Genomic DNA, 11017 nt, shown 5'->3' with positions numbered 1-11017 from the left:
AAAATCAGAAAAAAAAAAAAAAAAAAAAAAAAAAATCAGATAAATGTATGAGTTGATCAAGAAATATTTATTGAGCTTGTATTTTGCTGCTGATGGCCTTTACACACTGTGAAGGATAAACAGGAAGTAGGAAAGACAACTAAGAGATCCTGTTATCTGCTAGCACTGTGTTAAGTTACATTATGATAATTAAGTCACTGAATTCTTCAAATATCTTCTCAAGGTATGTATTAACTTATTCCTGTTTCTACATATCAAAGGGCTAGTATTGGGGCACCTGACTGGCTCAGTTGGTAGAGCATGTGACTTGATCTCGGGGTTGTGAGTTCGAGCCCCACATTGGATAGAGAGATTACTTAAAAATAAGATCTTTATTTATTTATTTTAAAGGTTTTATTTATTTGTCAGAGAGAGAGCGCACAAGCAGGGGGAGCGGCAGGTAGAGCTAAACAGGGAGCCCGATTCGGGACTCAGTCCCAGGATCCCAGGATCATGACCTGAGCCGAAGGCAGACGTTTAACCAACTAAGCCACCCGGGCATCCCGAAATAAAATCTTAAAAAAAAAAAAAAAAAAAAAAGGCTAGTATAAGATGGAGCCAGGATTCTTTGGGTCTGATTAAAACCCGTTCTCTTCCCCTCGAATATTCTGCTTCCCAAGGTGCTAAGTCTCTGCCTTATTGGTACTTAAAGTTCAGTAGGGGAACCAGGACTGGTCCAGAGAAGTTTAATAGTTGGATTTTCAAGAGCTCTGCGGCTTCTTGTTAGTGACAGTGTTGGTCTGTGGACTGTGAGTTAGTAAGTCTTCCTTCACCATTTTTCTCCATCTCTCTTTTGTCCTAATCGAGAACTGAATAGTGTCATTCTTTTGTGAAAGGGTGCTGTAGGCTATATGTATATATAAGCCTTCAGAGACATGGGGACAAAGATGTTTTAGTTAGGGCTGATTCAGAAGAGAAACAGTTTGTTTATTAACGTTTTTGAAGAGATATGTTAATATATGCCATTTTTCTATTTGGGCTAATATTTTCATATTGGAGCCACGATACAATTTTTTATGATTTTCAGCTTTTTGGGTCTGTTGAATTTTTGTTTGATAAATGTTAACCTAGTAATGAGTAAGTCTAGCATTACAATCCTTTTTCTTTTGTGTGTGTGTCTGAGTGGGGGCAGGGGGTGGAGGGAGAAGAGGGGTTTGATTTAAACCAACATTAATCAACTATTAAGATTACTACCTGCCTTGCACAAGATGACTGAAGACATTTACATTAGCTTTCAACACAAATAACATTGTTTGAAAAGCTTTCATTTTTAACATGTAAAGAGTGAGAAGTTACTTCAAAATATATGTGATTTAAGCTTAAGAAAAATTGTGTTGATTTTACAAACTAGGCGAAGGATCTTAAACCACAGAAAAATAGTTTATAATTTATTGAGGCGATCTGGTCTTTGTTGTTTTTTCATGTTACTGTTCCTTGATATCAAATATGATAGTAGTGTGGAAGTACTTTTTTTTAGAATTTTGAGTTGTTACGTATGCTATTTTAAAGCACCACTCTAACAGAATGGGCTTTCTGTGCCACCAGACTGACGCATTGGGTTTGATTCACTGATAGCTTGGAGCGGGCCTTTGTTGAAAAGCTCTGCAAGTCACCCTCGTGGCAGAGTATGTATGTTCCATTTGCAAAGATGGAGGATTTGGGGGAATCGTGGAGCTGTTGCTCAGGTCAGGAGAAGGGATTTGTCATCTCTCCTTATCAGTTAATCCTGCTGGAAGCCGGCCTCTCAGAGGTTGAAATTAGAACAAATGGAAGGTCCGAAAATCAAACAGTAAATTAGTATTTTCAAATAATACCACACTTTAAAAAACCAGGCTAGGAAATGGCCCCAAATTACTGAAGCAAATCGTAAATATGTGACTATTAAACTGAGTTTTGTTAAAGCACATGACTGTGTGGGTGACTGGAAGGAATTATACGGTTATAAAAGGGAGCAGTGAGTTATGTAGTGAGCGCTGGTTTCTCTGCATAAGAAGTTGGAATTGTAATTTTATTTCATCAAAAGACACTCTTATTTTGAGGAAACTTGTTTGAAATGCAAACGAAGTTTCTCTCCAGAGCCTGCACGCCATTGTTGCTTCTCATTACGATGTTATGAGCCGGCACTTCGCTTCTGTGTGGAGGAAGCGCACAGGCCAGTCCGAAGGGATTTGAGGCTGAATGGGTGGGTTACACCAATTAACAAATAGAAAGTTTTCAGAACATTTCGTCTTAAGCCAGGTGCACAAGTCAGAGTTGCTTTTTGGGGCTGGCATTTATGCATATGAGAATCAAACCTGACACTACTCTTGGCAGCTTGACTGAAGCCATTTTAAAATAAGTACAAACTGTCCTAGAATTGATTTTCCCCCATTGTAGTAGCAGCAAGTTGGCCTTTCTTCTTCGTCTGTGACACGCATGCAGTTTTCTGTTATTTGGGGGGGAAGAAGGGAGGTAAACATACACAAAAGACTTCTAGTTTTTGAGTGAATAATGTGTTTCAGTTCACTTACTATTTTTAGTTTTCTGTGGCTCTGTAATATAGTACTGTATGTTGGCCTTAATTCACGTTCACCCGGAATATAGTAGAAAGCTTCATTTTTAAGGAGCCTGTGTTAGCCTCCAGCCGTTGAAATATTTTTCCCTAAATTGATATGCAAAGAAATAGAGTATCCCTGCTTATGTCAATCGACTCTGATTTATGTTTTCTTAAATAATTTTATTTTATGTATTTATGCATGCATGTATGTGTCTGTCTGCTAGTCCATAATGAAAATATATACAAATGTGAAAACTCAGTTGCTCTCCAGGCTAGCATTCTGCTGCTGTGGGGAGGCCTGGGTTTGATTTCCTGTTGTTGGCACTGTGAACTAGAGTGTACGTGCTCCAGAGACAGCTTTCTGCTTTGAAAGCAAGAGACCAAGTGTCTTGTGTTCCACAGTAGTAACCTCTTTAGCTAATTGTGTGTGTGTGGGGGTGTGTTGATGGGCTCTGAAAGGAGTCTTGTCTAGTACACTCCACTGGAAGGAGGCTGCCCATGACCTAGAGCTTGATTGTGGGAGACCAGGAGCATGGTAGGTTGAAGGACAATTGCTTAGTGGGAAAAAATTAGGAAACCCTTGTCATTTCTCTGTTAGGCAGGAAACAGAGATGTCCTTAGACGAAGGGGGAGCACATGAGCATGTTTTATTAACAGTTAATGGAAGAAAATTAATGCTAATTTATTCTTCATACACACCATGCAATTTGTTAGAAAAGTAAAAGAATAGTTTGAAATTCTTTGGTCAATTGATGGATTCCTATGTTAGGGGCATAGAAATGAAACTCAACATTAAGCAGACAAATACCCAAGCCCACAGGCTACATAAATGCTGAATAAAACCAGCTCTACAATGGAACTCTGAAAAGCGAGGGGTAAGAAGCCTAATGAATGATTGAATATGACCTTCGCAAAATCCCTGGAGTGTTGTTGAAAGATCATTCATTTCCAGCTTAGATGTCAAGATGGGCTCCAGTAACCAGGAAAAAAGAGAGCTTGAGTCGGTACTTACTGAGTTTTAAAAATCTTTACAACTCAGTGCATTAGACTAATCATTAAAAGGGCTTCTCTAACTGAATTTTGAGCTGTCACTGTGTAGACCTGTAGTTTAGGCCCAGGGAAACCAAATTAAAAAGATAGGAATAATTCGCAAGACATGAATGTATCAATATCCTGCTTTTATGGAGTAGAACTTCAAAAACTGCATGTAGAGGCTGGCCGAATGTCCTTTTGTCATGCTGATACCATTGTAAGAAAGACTTACAACCAAGAGATCAATTGTGCCTTAGAGTATTTGCAAATTACTTGCCCAGTTTATTAGAGGAAGATAGGGAAAAAACCAAAATGTACTTTTTTCATTTTTAAGTGGCCCATTCTGAAGAAGTGATAAATTCTTTTATGTTATATTTTAAAATATGTATTGTTATTACTGCATCGGAAAATAAGTGTGTTTGTGGGTGATCTTTATTGTACATGCTATCCAGAAGCTTTGTAAGAAAAGCCAATCTAACACATTTGTTTTCCCAAATACCTAAAATTTTACACATGAACCAGGATTAGCATATCCTGGATGTTATATGAGGAGCTGAAAAAGAAATATGAAAACACTCCTGTTGAATAAGGGGACCATGAACTGTATTTCTCATTTTTCATCAACATACTTACAGATGTGAAGCTGTTTATTATTCTATGTGACTCTAGCAGAATAGAAGTGCTGTTGGGATGGTCGCAGCTCTCCTGCTCAGGCGGTCCAAGCTGCTTGTCAAAGATGGGCGGAGTCAGGGGGAGGGAGCTAAATGGAGCAGAGAGTGGGTGCTGCCGGCGCACGTTTTCTCCTCACCCCTCCTCTAGTATGAAAATGTCAGTCCTTTGTTCCCATCTAATTTTAGTACATCCTGGCTAAAAAAAAAAAAAAAAAAAAAAAAAAAAGTTAGGATGCTTTCCAACCTTGGAACTTGGGGGGGGGGGGGGGGGGGGGGAAAGAGGAGAGGAAGGAGCAGTTTACATTCCGTATCCGTCTGCCTTTCTGCGACAGCATCTAGCCCCTATTCTGTTGATTCTGGTAATGAAATAAATTTAGATGCACTGAAGCAGCAATAATTAAGTTTTCCTTCCATGTCCTCAACAAGAAGCCTAGTTGGAGTCTGAATGGGGAAAATCATAATGTGGCATTTAATAAAACATACTGGGCTAAATTAAAGAGCTGTGTGCAAGTTTTGGAAGACAGGCCTGAAATTGTGAATGAAAAACTGCATGTTGTCTTACTTATAAATATAACCTTTTGAGGCCCATTTGTGATTCAGCAAAACTGCTTTTATGCTGTTGTTTTGAATGAGAATAATATTTGTTGATTTTTGAGAAGCCATCATAAGCAAGGCACACAAGTCAGAGGTATTTATTCCTTGTGGAAACCTTCACAAGTGTAGAGGGAAAGCTCAGATTTCGTGAAGAGAACCAGTTGGGTCAAAGAATTGATAATATAGTTTGTTCAAGAGATAGGACTGAATTCCATATGGTTTTGTAGTTGGAAGTGCCGATTGTTATGGTTATTATTTAATTAAAAAGTAATTAACCAGGAGCGCCTGGGTGGGAAGCCTGCTTCTCCCTCTCCCACTCCCCCTGCTTGTGTTCCCTCTCTCACGGTCTGTCAAATAAATAAAATCTAAAAAAAAAAAATTAACCAGATTAAGCTATGAGGGGAAATCCACATACTGAACCCCACTGTGAAATAAGCTGGTCTTTTCCAGAGGTTTGTTGCTTTAGTGCTCTGAGTTTTCCTCTTGGAATCTCTGTATGGTAAAGATGTTAGGTAGCCAGAAGTAAGAGGGATCATTTTGTTATTAAGTCCATTTGATTAGTGATTTAATTTGTGACACATGCAGTATCACATTATTTTCTGAACTTGAAATTTATTTTCGTTCCTTTCATTTTATAGTAACCTAGTGTTGAAAATCTGTTAAGTAATACAGTAAATATCAAAGAGAAATGATTTTTTGGGGGGATTTGGTAGGAAAAAATGATGGGAATATAGGCAGGTCGCTTTCCTTTTCTGGGCTTCAGTTTTCCTCTCTGTAAAATTAGGGCATTCAGTAGGTGATATTTAGTTTTTCTCTACCCCTGTACTAGTCAGCTTGGGCTACCATTGACTGTGTGGCTTAAACAACAGAAATTTACTTTTCATAGTCCGGAGACTGGGAAGTCCAAGGTCAAGGTGCAAACAAGGCAGGCTTCATTCTGAGGTCTCTACTCTTGGCTTGCAGGTGGCTGCCATTCCCCTGTATGTTCACATGGCCTCCTTGTGCATGCTTACAAGGGAGAGAGTGTGGGAGCAGGCTTTCCTGTGTCTCTTCTTAGAAGGGCGATAATTCCATCAGGAGAGCCCCACCCACATGACTTCATCTAACTCCGATTACCTCCTAGAGGCCCCACTTGCAAATACCATCACACTGGGGCTTAGGGCTTCAACATGTGAATTTGGGGGCAGGAAACAAACATTCAATCCATAATACCTGCTGAAATTGATCCAAGATTTAGAGAAGGGCTTATGATTTAGGTTAGAAATACAGGTTTCCACGATATATGAAAAGTTTAAATGCTCCCATTAGCTAAATATCAGTTGTTAGGTCACTTTACCGTTCTGTTAAGTCACGGTGTCTATGTATATGAGAAATAGATGTACATATAATAAAACATTTGGAGCAAAAATCATGTATTTTTCCATCTAAGACATCTTTGCACATTCATTGGTAAACTTTAGATTTTGGTATCGTTTGTCTCTCAGATATATTTTTGATAATTTAGTTTGTATTTGTTTGACCATGTTTTATCCAAGAAACTCAGAAATTTACATCTGATTGTTTAGTCTCCTTCAATTTTACATACAGAAAGAGATCAAGATTGGGGTCTAAGCAGACACAAAGGAATCATACTCACAGATGATCTAATTTAGAACCATGAAGTCCCAGGGCTCTGAGACCTTCTCATGCTACACAGAGACCCATGCTTGAGTAGATAGTATATGGGTCTGCCCTTCTCAGGCCTTGTAACCTCTCTGGGTTACTGTCTTTCTGTCCTCTACCTCAGGGATGCTGAAGTATGTTAAAGGTGCTGGGAAAGTGCCTAATGGATAGTAATACTTACTTAAACGTGGTTTCCCTTCGGAGCCTTTCTTCAGAGCAGTTCCAGTGTAGTGGAGAGAGAAGCAGTTGTGGAGACCTTCTGTAACAGGGTCAGGAATGTTAGAAGAATTAGTGTGAAGCAGCTTAGCATGATTCCTAGCACACACCAGTCACTAGTCTTTTCTCCAAGAACTCCTTCTCCCCATTGTAGCTAATGTATTGACTTGTTGGAAATTGTATCCTTCAGTGCCACTGAGTTAATATATTCAGTTCGACTGTATTCTAAGAGTGTTTAGATGAGGGAAGAGAGGAGGAGTGGTAGATAAGTGAGTAAGAGTGAACATTTGCAACAGGTGGGCCTTCCAGAACCTCTTAAAAAATCCTACTGTGTAGCTCCTCCTTGAGTCTATAGATAGGGCTGGTGCTGAAGCACCTTTTTATTTAGCTAAGAAATGAGGATCAGATAGAATGCCAGATTTTCACCGAATGTTCTTTATGATGTGTTTCAGCAGACTCCTTAAGAATACTCAGATTTAAGATCATTGCTTAAGTGATAATTATTTAGTAATAAATGTAGGTACAGTGGGGAAAATGTTCATGTGGATGCATTGGAATTGGTCAAGGACTTGGTGCACCTTTCTTCATTAGGTCTGCATACTAAGGCATTATTTCCAGTGACATGAAACAAGGGAACTATGAGCAGGTCCCTTAACTAACCATGCATTAGGTTTAATGAAAACCGAGTTGGATTTGGGTTTTCCTGGGCATTTAGGAACCAGTGGGCTAAGATTTTATCATTGATTTCTACCTTTGCATCATCTAGATTTGATTTCTTTGATCAGTGAATCATATTTATTTTCCTTGTTTTAAGTTGAGTTAATGGTGCCATTCACAGTGACATTTCAAAGTTTGATGTTGGATAATACTTTAGTTTATCTGATATGACCTTAGTTTATACTGGAACTGACAGTATCGTATATAATTTACAGTGAAACAGTTGTTTATCCTAGTCTAGAAAACATTTGATTTTCAAATTTGTTTGTTTATTTAACCTTTTTATTGGCGGTTAAGTGACTATCTCAGTGCCTGGGCTGCTTAGTGTGACTGGGGAAATGCTGGCCAGAGCAGTGTCAGTTTCTCTGTTCAGCCACAAAGAGCTTAAGTCTTTGAACTATTTTTAAAAAGTTCTATAGATGGGGCGCCTTGGTGGCTCCGTTGTTGAGCGGCTGCCTTCAGCTCAGGTCATGATCCCAGGGTCCTGGGATCGAGCCCCGCATCGGGCTCCCTTCTCGGCGGGAAGCCTGCTTCTCCCTCTCCCACTCCCCCTGCTTGTGTTCCCTCTCTGGCTGTGTCTCTGTCAAATAAATAAATAAATAATCTTTAAAAAAAAAAAAAAGTTCTATAGGGATGAGGTCAATATGATGATAATGTATGTCCGTAGGATAGTTTACTAAAGTTAGGTAGTTTAATAGTACTATGGTTAAGTAACCTGGTTTTGATCAAGATTTTTGTTTGTTTGTTTTGTTTCTTTGTGAAAGTTAAGAGAAGCTGTAAAGTAGTATTTAAAATAGTAAGCTAACTTCTCATATCAGTTCTTCTCTGTTTTAGATCAGGTGCAGGGTATGTGCATACAAAATAGGCAAGGCTAGTCCCTCAGAAACAGTAATGGGTACAATAAAACAAAACATCTTTGCTTTTGGTTAAAATAGAAGATTGACAAACTGCTGAGTGGAGTTAAGAAGTTCACAGACTAACATGCCATGCAGGGCACATGTTCTTTTCATACTGCTCCCAGGGATGTTCTACCCCTTGGAGCCGGAGACTGATTTTTTTTCTTGATATTTTAAATCCAAAGGATTCAGTCTTTAGATTGGGTATTCAAACTCTGTGAAATCACAAACTGTATGTAGTTTCACAGTTTCCTTTCTACCTAATGAAAATGAAATTCAGTCTGTTTAATTTTTATGGGGATAGGCAGGATGGCAGTAGCTTTGAGCATATCACTAGGGATGAGTTAAAAATAGATTTTTCTTGAGGCAGTGACTTATATGGTAGATAGTTGACAGGAGAGAAAAATTAAGTTAAATTTTGGGCTTGTATCGTAAATACTAAATCTGAATTCCACTTAAGGGTATATAAGAAAAAAATTGAAATGGTTTTCATTTGAAGATGATAGCATAAACATTTAGTGTGGGTGTGCTGTTGAAATATTTTCTAGATAAAACTTAATGTGTAACAATATGAAAATATTGTAACTTGTTTTTAGTTACGTATTTGGTGGAGTAACTGAGGCCAGGCTAGGTTATAGGTGACTAACCATGTTAATAGTGACATTAGAGTACTTCAGCTCAGATCATAAATAGATCGGGGAAAGGTCAAGAATGAATTATGCTTTTCAGTGTTACTAATAAAATAGTAAAATAGGTTTGGTAAGTTTTACATACACCAGTAACTTTGACTGTAGATTGTGAAAAGCCTTCATTATACTTACTTTTGCTTATTTACCATGCATAAACTTTTCAATGTCAGTTTTTTTCATGTTTGTGTTTTCTGGTAGCACATAACACCAATAGCTACTATTAACTTGCCAAAAAAGGAAAAAAAATAGCAAATTGAAATAAGTTTTAACTGTTGCTCTGTTCTTTTTAGCTTACATTACCCAGTGTTCTTCCATCCAGTGAGTTGCAAGCGTGACATTTGCTGTGTTTTCAGCACCTGCCAACTTGGAAACCAGGGTTTGTACTCAGGACTTAGGCTTACAACCCACACTTTGTGGTGCACAATGCTGTCCCAGCTGGCAGGCTTCGTACCTCAATGGTGCTAGACGTTTGGTTACAAAGCTGGGCCGATTCACGTGCACTGATTTCAATAGGCATTCCGCTTCAGGCTGCTTTCAACTCTCATTTTGTATCAAAGGAGTTAGATTGGTATCATTAAATTCACTGCCATGGTTATTTTTCAATGAAAATAAATTTGTTTTCTTTAGTTCTTGAATCAAAAAGTAACTGTCTTCCAGAATCAAAGTACCTCTTAAAAAAGATATGTGCATAGATATGGGAGATACCCCTGTCTGTCTCTCTGTGTAGATATATCTGTCTATATGGAAGAGATTCCAGCCAGAGCTATAATTCATTTTCATCAGTGGAAAGGTTTCAGAACACAATATAAAAAGGACAGAAAGGGAAGAACAGAAGGATTAGTGTGTTACCACAATGCTTATGTAGGTAGGGCTGTTAGTTGTAGCTGGCTTATAGATGTGGGAACAATTATAGAACTTATTTTTCTGAATAAGATCTATGTAAGAAAATTGTTCCTATAGTAGATTCAGATTTTTGGCTTTCATCTATAACCAAAAACTTTACATATTATTCAAAGAAATGTATTTTGCTAACTTGTTGTCTTTCAGTAGCCAATTTCTTTGAAAATGGTTCAGGTGGACTTGGGTCATGTCTGTCTTCCCATCATCTGTTATAAGCAATTTTAAAAGCTTCTGCTTTATAAAAGATCTTTTCAGTTTTAGAAAGGACAGTGTGAAATGTGAATGACTGGCTTTTAATACAAGATGTGACAAAGAGGCAGTGGCTTTTGGAAGCTGAATAAAGGGGTTACTACACACATCTGCATACTGTGCTGTTGGGTCCAATGTATAACAAGTTTGATGTTTGTTTCACTCACTTTATTCTAAAAAGAATACTATGTTACTCTCAGAGACAAACTAGTTTATCACTTTTTAGTGGTGAACTCTTTACAGCCATAGGCACACATAGGTTTGTTGGGTAAAACTGAACAACATTGACTGGTACTTGCTAAGACTTCAAAGCTTAGCTCCTTGTTGCTTGAATATCACATTAATCTGGTTCTAAAGGCACAAAAATAAAACACCCACTAACTACCTAGGACACTCCTTAGTGCGAATTAAAACCCAACCTTTACCCTCCTCTGCACAAATGTGCTTAGGTGAATACTTGATTAGCTTGTTGATACAAGTTATAGTTGGTTACACCCTTTCTTAATAAAATACACCCTTATTGTCTTCTGTTGCTTAAGAGCTTTACACTTGGAAAAGGGGAACTCTCTAGTATAGAGTGATCCTCAGTTTAAATTCTCCCAGGCAGTTTTGAGTAGACATGATGCGTGCCATGTACACAAGCATTCCTCCATTTGGGGTGTCTGCTTCGAGCGGGGCCAGGAGGGCCTGTATTGCTGTGCTTTATCCCTGGGTTTCACACGCTGGTCTTGCAGTGAGACTGTATGTAATCCCTACATTTTATATTTCCCACTTGTTCATGGTTTACCCAAGTTAGTGTTGTTGATCAATGATAAT

At 38.3% G+C, this 11017-nt stretch overlaps 1 protein-coding gene across 1 annotated transcript in view; it reads left to right on the top strand.

The window, feature by feature from the left end:
- Positions 1-11017, top strand: part of FAM53B (family with sequence similarity 53 member B) — a 116322-nt gene that overhangs the window by 514 nt on the left and 104791 nt on the right. The gene's annotated exons all lie outside the window — the stretch shown is intronic.

The sequence above is a fragment of the Mirounga leonina genome, unplaced genomic scaffold, assembly GCF_011800145.1.
Source record: "Mirounga leonina isolate KUSES-001 unplaced genomic scaffold, KU_Mleo_1.0 Mir_114, whole genome shotgun sequence".
Taxonomy (NCBI): domain Eukaryota; kingdom Metazoa; phylum Chordata; class Mammalia; order Carnivora; family Phocidae; genus Mirounga; species Mirounga leonina.
Note: the sequence above shows the minus strand (reverse complement) of the source record. Positions and strands in the feature narration are given on the sequence as shown.